The following is a 12610-nucleotide window of genomic DNA, read 5'->3' as shown; positions in this document are numbered from 1 at the left end:
TCTTCGAGCCCCGCGTCTTCGAGCCCCGCGTCTTCGAGCCCCGCGTCGGGCTCTGGGCTGATGGCTCAGAGCCTGGAGCCTGTTTCCGATTCTGTGTCTCCCTCTCTCTGCCCCTCCCCCGTTCATGCTCTGTCTCTCTCTGTCCCAAAAATAAATAAACGTTGAAATAAAGTAGAAAACCATGAGTCCATACGAACAAAAATATAGATACTGAAGTTTGAGGAAGAACAAATGTTTTTTTTTTCCTTAAGATTTTATTTTTCTAAAGTAATCTCTACACTCAACGTGGGGCTCAAACTCACAACCCTGAGATCAAGAGTCACATGCTCCACCAACGAAGTCAGCCAGGTGCCCCAAGAACAGGTATTTAAACAGTTTCAAATAAATTCTCCATGAAATACTTAGTAAGTACAAAGAGGGAATAAGAAACTTTGTGGCAACAGACCCCATCAGCCACACCCTAACCACGTGATCAAAGTGACCCTCATCAATAATGGGACAAATCGAAACCTGGAGCCAGTTGATAGGATGCAGTGAGAAAAACCCAGCATCGCTCTCATGATATTCTTGCCAAAAATACATCACCTGAATTTTGGCTGGGTTTTTAAAAATGTGTTTATGTGAGAGGCACCTGGGTGGCTCAGTCAGTTAACCTTCCGACTCAATGTCAGCTCAGGTCATGATCTCGCTGTTTATGAGATCGAGCCCTATGTCAGGCTCTGTGTGGAGCCTGCTTGGGATTCTCTCTTTCTCTCTCTCTCTCTGCCCCTCCCCTGCTTGTGCTCTCTCTCTCAAAATAAATAAACGTTAAAAAAATGTGTTTAGGTGATCCCGCAAGGAGGAAACAATCAGATAAATCCAGACTATGAAGCATTCTAGGAGACCAGCAGGTGGGAGAATGGGGGAGAGGACTGGGACCTGGGGAAGGGGGTGTGGAGAGTCCCGTCACATACATACTAAATTGCCCAATGGCCCAACAGCAGAGCCTCCAAAGCCCTTGCTCCAATCTGCAGCCAGATTCTGTAATTACTGGTTTAGGTAAGACTCGCCTCCTTTAGGCTGTGAGCAATTGTGGGTGGGGGATGGGGGTCTAGCAAGGCCTGACTTAGCTTCTTGGCACCCCCGGTGCCTATGCCCCTTGGGGGCTGGCACGTAGTAGGCATCTAATAAATGCCTATTAGGCAAATGAGTGGCTAAGTGCTCCTGGGACAGAGGCCGGTCACTCAGGATGTCACAAAGAGGATTCCAGAACTTGTCTCGGAGAGGCTAGGGGCTGAGAGCCTGGGCCTTGGGCCCCGGACCCGGGAGGAACAGGATGCCTGTTTGACCTTAAGGAGCAGCTGCCGCCTTCTCTCCAACACCTCTCCATCAAGGCCTGCAGCAGCATGAAAACTGTACGGTCTCATTACCCAGTGACCCAAGAAGTGCAATTAAGTTGAAAAGTAGTTGGCATAATTAATTAGACGGGTAAATAGCTCCCTGTCAACACCAATCAATCCATTCTGCATCTAATCAGCCCCTCGAAGACAGGCTGGGAGCCCTGGCAGCTGTGCCTTCCGCTGGCAGGCAAGGGCCTGGGGCAGGAGCAGAAACGGGCAGAGTATCCAGCCGGGCACCCCAAACCCCATCCACATGCCCTTCTACATTCACTTTTCGTGGGAGCGGCCTCTCCGGGGCTGTCTTCAGGGATTCCATCCTGGGCACCCAGCAAAAGCACAGCTTAATTCCCAGGGACCCTCAGCTGCACAGTCCCTTCGCCTCCTTCAGGGTCCTATTGGAGTTTGAGTTCTCAGTTTGTGGCTCGAGATTTCCGATGTGCATTAAAACCATTATAAATGTGCGTAAAAACTGTGGGAGCTCCCAGTTTTGGAGCTAGTAAATTTGCAGATGCTTTTGTTTTTAAATTAAGGTATAACTTAGAGGCAGTAAAATTTGCCCTTGTTAGTGTTCACCTCTATGAATTTTGAGAAATGCACACAATCATACAACCACACCACAGCCAAGATCTAGAACATTTCTATCACCCACACTCTCCTGTAGTCAACTGCTCTCCACACCCAACCCCTGGCAACCACTGATCAATGATCTCTCCCAAAAGCTTTGCCTATTCCAGAATATCCTATGAATGGAATCATACAGGGTGAGCCTTTTGAGTGTGGCTTGTTTTCACTTAGCATAATGCACTTGGGATTGATGCATATTGTGGCATGTGTCTCAGTGGTTAGCTACTTTAAAAAAAATTTTTTTTTTTAACATTTATTTATTATTGAGAGATAGAGAGACAGCATGAGCAGGTAGAGAGAGGGGGGAAACACAGAATCTGAAGTAGGCTCCAGGCTCTGAGCTGTTAGCACAGAGCCCGACACAGGGCTCGAACCCACAAACTGTGAGATCATGACCCAAGTCGAAGTCAGTTGCTCAACCAACTGAGCCACCCAGGCACCCCAGTGGTTGGCTACTTTTTATTGTTGAGTAGTGTCTTATAATACAGATGTACCAGTGTATCTGTTTCTCAGGTGAAGGACATGGGGTTGTTTCTAGTTACGAGTGTTTATGAATAAAGCCACTATAAATATACATCTATAAGCTTTTAAAAAAATACTTATTTATTTAAAAAAAATTTTTTTTTCAACGTTTATTTATTTTTTTGGGGACAGAGAGAGACAGAGCATGAACGGGGGAGGGGCAGAGAGAGAGGGAGACACAGAATCGGAAACAGGCTCCAGGCTCTGAGCCATCAGCCCAGAGCCCGACGCGGGGCTCGAACTCACGGACTGCGAGATCGTGACCTGGCTGAAGTCGGACGCTTAACCGACTGCGCCACCCAGGCGCCCCATATTTATTTTTGAGTGATAGAGTGTGAGGTGGGGAGAGGCAGAGAGAGAAGGAGACACAGAATCTGAAGCAGGCTCCAGGCTCTGAGGTGTCAGCATAGAGCCCAACATGGGGCTTGAACCCATGAACCGCTAGATCATGACCTGAGCTGAAGTTGGATGCTTAACCAAGTGAGCCACCCAGGCACTCCTATCTATAAGCTTTTGAATGAACTTAAGTTTTCACTCACTTAAATACCTAGGGGTGAGATTGCTGGGTCTTATAAATTATAAATTTCTTATAAATTTCTTTATAAGAAATTGCCAAATTCTTTCCTACAGTCCTGTACCATTTTGCGTCCCACCAGCAATGTATGAGACTTTCAGGAACTTTGCATTTATGCCAGGGTATAGACTTCAAAAAACAATCATATCCATTGCTGCTGACAGCAAGGCTGGCCATATAACTTTTCGGGGCCCTGTGCAAAATGAAAACATGGGGTCTCGCGGAGCCAAACAAAAGGAAAAAACTGCCATTAATGGCATTAAAATAGGAAGATTTTCCTTTCTACCACAGAGTCTTTCTCTCTCGACTTCTCATGGTGTTTTTTTTTTTTAACTTGCTATTTCATGTTTTAAGTAAAGAAATACTAAAATTCAAAATTATTAGCATGAATTTTACCTTTCATCTTCATATGGTGCAATGCCTTTATGTATGTATGTATGTATGTATGTATGTATTGTTTAATTTACATCCGAGTTAGTTAGCATATGGTGCAACAATGATTTCAGGAGTAGATTCCTTAAGCCCCTTACCCATTTAGCCCATCCCACCCCTGATCCCTGGTGCAATGCCATTTTAAATGCAACTATGACAGCATTTACCGTGTATGTAGAATCACTGAAATTATACAATGCGTATTTTGTTTGTGCATGCATATGTATTTTCTTCTTCCCAGAGAGTGGAAATGCTGCAGAAAATGAGCTCACCTGTTTTTATTTCACTTCTTGCTACGTGCATATTCTACTAACAGTCTCTACCTCTGGCTTACCGGTGAATATGGAAGGACAGAAAGAAGGAAGTATTTCTTTCTCTTCCCTTCCGTAAGCATATGTAGAATCCCTTGGTTGTTTTTTGGGACATGATTGCCCTTTGCTGCATTCGACGCAAATTCTGGTTCCAACAGAGAGTGTGACCTCTCGGGTCTCGTCTTGCCTCTCTCAGTCACAGATGTAAGGCATGTACCCGGTCTTCACTGGGAGTCTCACTGACTTTCCACGCGTCATGGACCCACCGGAGTTCAGTGCTCACTGGGCACTGTGAAGGCTCTGTGCCAGTGGGTCAGCAAGGAACTGCAGGCAAGCACAGTACACATGTCTATTCTCACTCCGCCATTGGACTTGACTTACAAACCCCCAGCTCAGGGGCGCCTGGGTGGCTAGGTCAGTTAAGCGTCTGACTCTCGGTTTTGTCTCAGGTCACGATCTCGTGGTTCATGGATTTGAACCCCTCATCGGGCTCGCCACTGGCAGCGTGGAGCCTGCTTGGGATTCTCTCTCTCCCCCCCCCCCCTTCTCTCTGCTCTCCCCTGTTTGTGTGCTCTCTCTCAAAATAAATCACTTAAAAAAATAAATTAATAAAAAAACCGCAGCTCAATGATAAAATTATTAAGAATTTCAAGATGGTGACGGTAGAGTATTAAACCAAGTGCAGGGTCCTTCTGAGCCTGGGACCTGTGTGAGCAAATTAAATATTTGTGATACCACTAAAATACTTTTATAATATTAAAAAAAATCAATCCCTGAGATTCTAGCTAATTACATTATTTGGGGTATTATGCTTTGTTTCTCTAGTGAAATTGTCCCTTTTTCTAGAATAAAGAACACAACTTCTGGGGGCGCCTGGGTGGCTCAGTTCGTTAAGTATCCGACTTCGGCTCAGGTCATGATTTCATGGTTCGTGGGTTCAAACCCCTCGTCAGGCTCTGTATCAGCAGCTCAGAGTCTGGAGCCTGCTTCAGATTCTGTGTCTCCCTCTCTCTCTCTGCCCCTCCCCTGCTCATGTTCTATCTCTCTCTCTCTCTCTCTCTCTCTCTCTCTCAAAAATAAATAAACATTAAAAAAAAAAAAGAACACAACTTCTGCTCTTTCGTTACAGCACAGCCCCTGGCCTGGCCAGGACTCCTATGGGCACTCAGAAAGTTCTAGCTGGTTTTCAGAGAAACCCACTGCAGTGGATAAGCTCTGGCACCACTCTGGCTCTGTGTGGAAGCAGGAGTGGCTCCCCCACTACTCCCCTCTACACACGGCTGGGAGTGGCTGAGGTAGGAAGGTTGGGGGATATCAGATGGTGAAGGAAGGAATGTATGAGTAGGTCAGCCCAGCAGCATCTCAATGACTTCGAAATGATTATCAGGAATTTCACATAGTGCCTGGTGCAGGTCAGCAAATGGTCAGGACCTGCCCAAGGTGCCCATCGGCCTGGTGTGGGTTGTCAGAGGGACCCTCCCTCCAAGCTGGGCGGGGAAACTCTCTGGGACTCCACCCTGTCTCTTTGCTTTGGAAAATAATTCTGGTGGCTTTGCCCTTTGTTTTGTGAATATTACATGTTCATTATAAGAGTTTGTGAAAAAACCGTGGTGCCTGGGTGGCTCGGTCGGTTGCACGTTTGATTCTTGATTTCAGCTCGGGTCATGATCCTAGGGTCGTGGGATGGAGCCCCGAGTCGGGCTCAGCACTGAGCTTGGAGCCTATTTAAGATTCTCTCTCTCTCTCTCTCTCTCTCTCTCTCTCTCTCTGCCCCCTCACCCATTCTTGTGGTGCTCTCTCTCTCTAGAATAAAAAATTTAATTAAAAAAATAAAAAATTGGTGAAAAAACAGGCAAAAATAAGTAAAATGCATTAAAATGAAACAAACACCCTATTTTCCATAGCCACGTCACTGACATACTTTTTAACATTTGTTGTGTGTGTGACAACAGTGTAGATTAGACGTCTCAGGATCCACTGCAAACTCCCTCCAGTGTGTACATCTCCCTTTTTCCCCAGGCCTCCCAAAAGCCAGAGCTCTGCACGGGACCCAAGCTCTGTGGGACAGGGGCCATCCTCCTGGGACAGGAGCACCCTCATGGGACAGGGCCATCCTCACGGGACTCAGAAGGCGCTAGTGAGCAAATCGGAGCCACCAGGACCATGCTGGGGGTTCGGCTCTTCTGCAGCCACAGCTGAGGCAGGAATGAGTGCAGGCTCCAGTCCGGTGTCAGAGGTGGAGAGTGCCGGTACCGAATTTCCACTGGAACCATCCGTGGTGTGGCCGGGCATCTTCCTGGGGTTGCCCTTGCCTCTGTAGCATCCAAGCATGGTTCCCCAGCCCTCCTGGAAATTCTGTAATGAGCTAACTCTGCAACAAATACCCTCCTGCTTAACCAGCTAGAGTAGATTCTGTCGTCAGCAGTGAAGAACTCTCTCCTGGGGTCTCAGCTTTACTCTGCCCAACCTCCTTCAGAGCACTTACCATAAAATGGAATGGCCTTGTGTATGTATTCCTTTACCACTTAATGTGTCTTCATGAGGGAGGAACCAGTTCTGTCTCATTCACCACTTGGATCCCAGTGGCTGCCTCAGGGCAGCGCTTGGTTAGTATCTGTCCGGTGAAATATTTGGTCACCTTCCAGCAGCACTGAGCCCAGCACCAGCCACTCCTGTGGATCAAGTCAGGGGGTATTCTTTCTACATGTGTTCCCTCCCCGCCAACATTTGCTGACTGCCTCTTCTGCAGAGAAAAGCAATGAATTGGGAGATACCAACTTGCACCCCTCTGAGTCTAGTGACTTAAGGTTGGACAGATGAATGAGCTCACTGTGGCCAATTCCTTGCGTTCCTTCAATGAGCAAAGACCTGCTCTGTGATGAGCATGTGTGTGTCTGCATGTGTTAAGTGGGGACAGATTTTCTGAATAAAAAGACCCACAGACTCAGAATACCAAATTCATTCATTCATTCACTCATTCATTCATTCATTCCACAAACACTGATTGAGGGTCTGCTCTGATGTATGTATGCATGAAGTGCAGGAGGAGGCCTGGACCTCCCAGTCAAATCCACTTTGTAATCAGACTTTCTCCCTTTGGCTATCAGACTGTCACCTAAATCACTTCAAGCCTCTAAGCCTTAAATTAAGAGCCAGATGATGCAACCTTTCCATTATGTGGTTGTGCAATTTCAGGCACAAACTCTATGTTTGAAATACAGGTGCGGGAGTAGATTTTAGTGATATGCTTTGAAAGCATTAATATTTAAGCAGGCCAGTCCCTGGATACCTACTGCAGGTAGGAGCCATGACACCCATTGGCCCTGTGACGAAGGTGGCTTCATGCCTGTGTGTCTCAGGGCTGTGCCAGGACACACGGTGTGACCTCTGTCATTGCCATTGTGTCTGTTGGAACCATAGGCAAAACCATTGTCTTGTTCCAGGTCTGAACCTGGAAGGGGCAGGCCCACCTCCTTGGGGCCCCAGGGCTGCTGGCACCACACCCATCACCACCTGTCTCACCCGAGGAGTGGGGAGTCCCTGAGAAGTGAGTGCTGTAACCCTTTCCTCTCCTCTGGCTAAGGGACCTCGCTGTCCTCTCCGCCCCGTATGTGAAGTGGGCAATGGACCTTCGAGTCCATTCCTGGCCAGGTCATGGAAAGGCCTACTTGGTTATTAAATCAGATCCTGTGTGTGTTTGGAACTAACAAATAGGTTTTTGATCAGACTAAAATTTGGGGATATAGAAATGAACCAACAGCAGTCCCTGCTCTCCAGGAAAGACAAGCAATTACAGTAGAATATGAGAAGCTTCCTCTCCTAAGCAAACGTTGGAAGGTCCACCATGGGTTCTACAGAGCCTACAGCAGACCCCTGTTGTGGCGGTGCCTACCTTTCCACGGGAAAGACGGCAAATGAGCAGTCACAACATCTGCTCATTTGAAGTGTTAAGGTCAGGGGAGCTAAGAGAGAGAGCTATGTTCTCTGCAGAACAGAGAGGCCTGACCCAGCCCCAGCCAGGAGGCCTCTCTCAGGTCATGACACGTAGGCCGTGACCAGCAGGGCGCTAGGAATGAGCTGGGAGAGGTGGGAGGGAATGGGCACCCCCTTCCCATTGTGTAGAGGTTGTGCAGAGGGTGGTGGGGGGAGGGTGGGGAAGAGATGAACTCCAAAGCTCAGGCCTCTGAGGGCACAGAATGACTTCCCACAGAGGAAGTCTGAGGAAAAGCCCCCTCTGGCCCGATGTTCTGCCTCTCGCAGTCTCTCCTCGACCTGCCCAGCTGGCTGTGCCCTCGCTCCTGGCCTGTCACAGCCAGAATAATGAGATGGGACACGTGGGCCTGCAGCCAGTTACCAAGTCCTGGCTGGGAAGGGACCAGGCCTGGGAAGTCCCTGGTGCTTCTCAAAGTGCCGCAGGCGAACTTACACCATAAATGGGGCCTTTCTCCCCAACCCCTTCCCTTCCCCGATAGCCCTTCCCCTCGCTCAGCCCTCTATATTTCATTTTTGTTAATATGTGTACATTAAATGTAGTATATGTAATTATATGTTATATAATTATAACGTATAATTTTACATGTATATATATGATATATTATATGTATATATAAAGCAGAGAGAGCTGGAAAGGAGATGAGAATCGCAGTGAGCTTGGGCCCCACGACCTGCTCACCCGGACTTCTGCCCAACTAGATCCGTGACAGCAGCGAGCTGTTGGAGGAAAGACAGGCTGTGGGCTGCGGTCAGGTCAGATGCGGCCCACAGCGTGGCGGTGACCCTGCCAGGCAGATGGAGTCAGCGGCCCCGTGGGCGGGATGGAAGTGCAGGGAGAGGTCAGGGTGGAAAGAGGAGTCCCAGCTCTTCACAGCTGGGAATGCCCCCGCACAGACAAATCCTGGAGCTTCTGGTCTTCGCTTTCAGGTACGTGGAAAATTCTGTATGTGCTCCCTTGGGAGCGAAACAGCAAATCCACCAGAAGCCAGGACAGAACAAATGTTTTGGCGGTCCATCCACAAGTGTGTCAAACGCAGGCACAAGAATGGTTCGCGGCAGCATCGGTTACCGACTGGGAAGAATGAGATGTTCCAGAATCAGAAGACCCAGGGCAGCTGGGGCTGTCACAACAAAGCGCCACAGACTGGGTGGCTGAAACAACGGAAATGCATCCTCTCACAGCGCTGGAGGCTGCAAGTCTGAGAGCAAGGTATTGGCAGAGTATGTCTCTGAGGCCTCTCCCCTCTGCTGGTAGGTGGCCATCTTCTCCCTGTGTCCTCATACAGTCTCCCCCTTGTGGGTGCACGGCCTGATCCTCTCTTCTCTGCTGTGGTTACAAAGAACAGGAAGATCTATATGTATTGGCAGAAAAAGAGTTCCAAGCTTACCATTAGTGGACAAAGTCAGTCACAGAACAATAGGATACTGGTATCAATGGTTCCCTCTGGAAGGGAACAGATTAGGGGCCAGGATGGGACAAGGGGGATTTTATTTACTTCTGTATGTATGTATGTATGTGACAGACTGGATGATTGTTCTCACCTCTTCACTCCCTCCCTTGCCCTGGTTTTGCGCCTCTCTGGCTGGGAGCTGAGTATATTTCCCTATCCCATGGATGTTGAGCTTGGCCAGGTGACTTGGTTTGCCCAGCGGAATTTTGATGGATGCACCCAGAGCAGAGGCCTTAAATGTGCTTGCTTGGCATAGCTTGGCCTCTTGGGCTGCCATGACCTTCAGTGAGAAGAATATACCCCCAGGGAAAGGCTGGTGTCAGGAGAAGGTGGGGACAACAATGAGCAGAGCGGAATTCAACCTCAGCCTAGAGCAAGCCCAGCAACCCACATACCTGCGAGCAAGAAAAATACATCCTTACCCTGAAAACGTTATGCTGAGTGAAATAAGCCAGACACAGAGGGGCAAATATTGTATGATTCCATGTACATGAACTATCTCAAATAGGCAAATCCATTCAGACTAGATGAGAGGCTACCGGGAACAAGGAGGTGGGGGAAGGAGGGAGTTATTGTTTAATGGGTACAGTTTCTGCCTGGGGTGACGCAAAGGTTTTGGAAATTGATAGTTCTAACAGTTGCCTGACATTGTAAATGTACCTGGTGCCATTGAATTGCTCACTTAAAATGGTTAAAATAGCAAATTTGGTGTATCTATCTTCTGCCACAATTAAAAAAAGTAATGTAGGGGCTCCTCTGTGGCTCAGTCAGTTAAGCAGCTGACTTCAGCTCAGGTCACGATCTCGTGGTTCGTGGGTTTGAGCCCACATCCAGCTCTGCACTGACAGCCCAGAGCCTGGAGCCTGCTTCAGATTCTGTGTCTCCCCACCCCCCTCTCTGCCCCTCTTCCGCTTGTGCACACACTCTCTTTCTCTGGAAGCAAGCAAGCAAGCAAGCAAGCAAGCAAAATCGTTGAATTTAGCACAATGGGTAGTGAATTGGATGGTGTGTGAATTACATTTCAATAAAGCTATTTTTAAAAAAGAGAAATACATGCTTGCCGTTTAAGCCATTGAGTTTTGAAGAATTTGTTAAGTAGCACTAATAAGGCAATTTTAGATTGAGAGAGTAGGTGTGTAGGTATGTAGTCTATAATGAGCATGTCTTATTTGTGTAATATAAAATATGCAAAGTCAGCATCTATTGGGTTCCCCTAAACAGGCCCCCCTTTCTTGTTTTCCTGCCTGTTGATGGCACCAGGACTTTTCTGGACATTGTTCATCCTCATTTCGAGTGCCTCTTGGCTTCTCTCTCTATCCTTGGCAGTTAGCCAGACCCCAAGTCCTGGCTGTTCCTAGAGTACGTGTCTCCACTGGCTCCCTAATCTTAGTCTCCACAGCCTTCGCCTGGTAGGGCTTTTGTCGCCCTGGGCCTGGATTGTGTCATGGGTTTCCCGGGTGGCCTCTCTGCCTGGGTCCATCCAGGCCCTGGGAGAGCAATAATTTGAATATGTTTCCATGAAGTTACCCTGTTCAGCTGGCCCTGAGGCCTTCTCTCAAAACACACACACTCAAGCACACAAACTTTCCACTCTGTAAAATGGATTCACAACAGTCTCTGTTGCCTGTCAGTACACCCACGGTATATGAAGAGGTCCTAAAATTGATCAGCTGGATGGTGGGGGGCAGGGGTGGGTTAGGCCACTGCTCCTTCTCCATCCCTTGTTTCCCATCGGCTCTTACTCCACTTTTAGGGTTGTAACATATGGGTGTGGAAGCCTCTGGCACCTCCAGTAAGGGGACTGTTCGATTCAACATTACTTAGAAGTTGAGAAAACTAGGGGCACCTGGGTGGCTCAGTTGGTTAAGCTCTGCTCACGATCTCATGGTTCATGGGTTGGAGCCCCTTATCAGGCTCTGTGCTGACAGCTCAGAGCCCAGAGCCTGCTTCAGATTCTGTGTTTCTCTGTCTGCCCCTCCCCCAGTCATGCTCTGTCTCCCTCTCTCTCAAAAGTAAATAAAAAACATTAAAAAAAAAAAAAAGTTGAGAGAGCTAAAGATTCTAATGACTAATTATTGTGGCTTTCAATTCAAAACTGAAAGAGGACCAACCAAGCTGCTAAATGGATGAAAATGATTTTTGAAGTATTTGTTAGGCTATAACTTGAAACATGCTGAAGGAATTGAGTTTTAGTGCTGAAATGAAACCCTTTCCAACCTTTTTTCCTTCTTTATGGGAACAGTTTGTATGGATTCCATACAAACAATAAGCTGTTTTATTAATTTTTAAAAAAGAGGTGGGTTTTTTTTTTGTTTGTGATATGAAAAACAGGAATAAAATTAATGTTGAAACCCATCTTATTGTGGCAAAAAGTAATAGTCATACACTCTATGAACTACAGAGGATTAGAATGTTGCATCCATCTCTTGGATATTTGTTTTGGATTAAGTTTTACATTTTTTTTCATTTAATAATTATTCTTCAGATCTAGATATTTTTTTGATTCACCGGTACTAATAAAAATAGCAATATGTCAATTTAGAAGAAATTTTTGGCCCTTAGAGCCTTATGGTCATGAAGAAACAAGAAGACTGCAGTTTATGTACCTATTTTTGTTGCTGAGAGACATGTGAAGGCGATCGACTACAGTTATTAATCAGAATATGTATTATATGGGGTCAAAACTCTAGGAGCAGGGAATAAAATGGAAATAGAAGTTCGGGGCAGGGAGGTGAAATAAATGCAAACTTAACCAGCGCTAAAAGGGAGCTTGTCCATATATATTTAAAATAGACTATGGGGGGCAGAGTGCACCCGGGTGGTTAGCGGGTTGAGCGTCCAACTCTTAGTTTTCAGCTCAGGTCACGATCCCAGGGTCGTGGGATGGACACCCGCCTCGGGCTTGTGCTCCGTGTGGAGCACGGAGATTTTCTCTCTCTTTCTCTCCTTCTGCTCCTCCCCTCACTCTTTCTTTCTCTAAAATTAAAAACAAAAAAACAAAACAAAACAAAACAAAAAAACCCCACCTCTTAAAAAGAAAACAAAATAGCTTATTATTTGTATGGAATTCATAGGATATTTTGATTTCACTGGATATATGTTTAAAAAACAGTATTATTTTTAGAAAATCTGCACACACTGGAAATTACATCTTTTGTGACTGCAATTATAATGAAAAAGTTTAGACATCAACATTCTTCAAGGAGGTGCCTGAATGTTTCCAATTTATTTCAGGGGGCGCACGTGAAGCAACACGTTCGCCAGTTGCTGCTGGGGGTTGGGGGAGAGAGGACCAGCGTTGTCTGACGCCCTGCCCCCGCCCGG

Source organism: Herpailurus yagouaroundi, unplaced genomic scaffold (genome assembly GCF_014898765.1).
Source record: "Herpailurus yagouaroundi ecotype Mexico unplaced genomic scaffold, PumYag 186, whole genome shotgun sequence".
Classification (NCBI taxonomy): Eukaryota; Metazoa; Chordata; class Mammalia; order Carnivora; family Felidae; genus Herpailurus; species Herpailurus yagouaroundi.
This window is presented reverse-complemented; position numbering follows the sequence as displayed.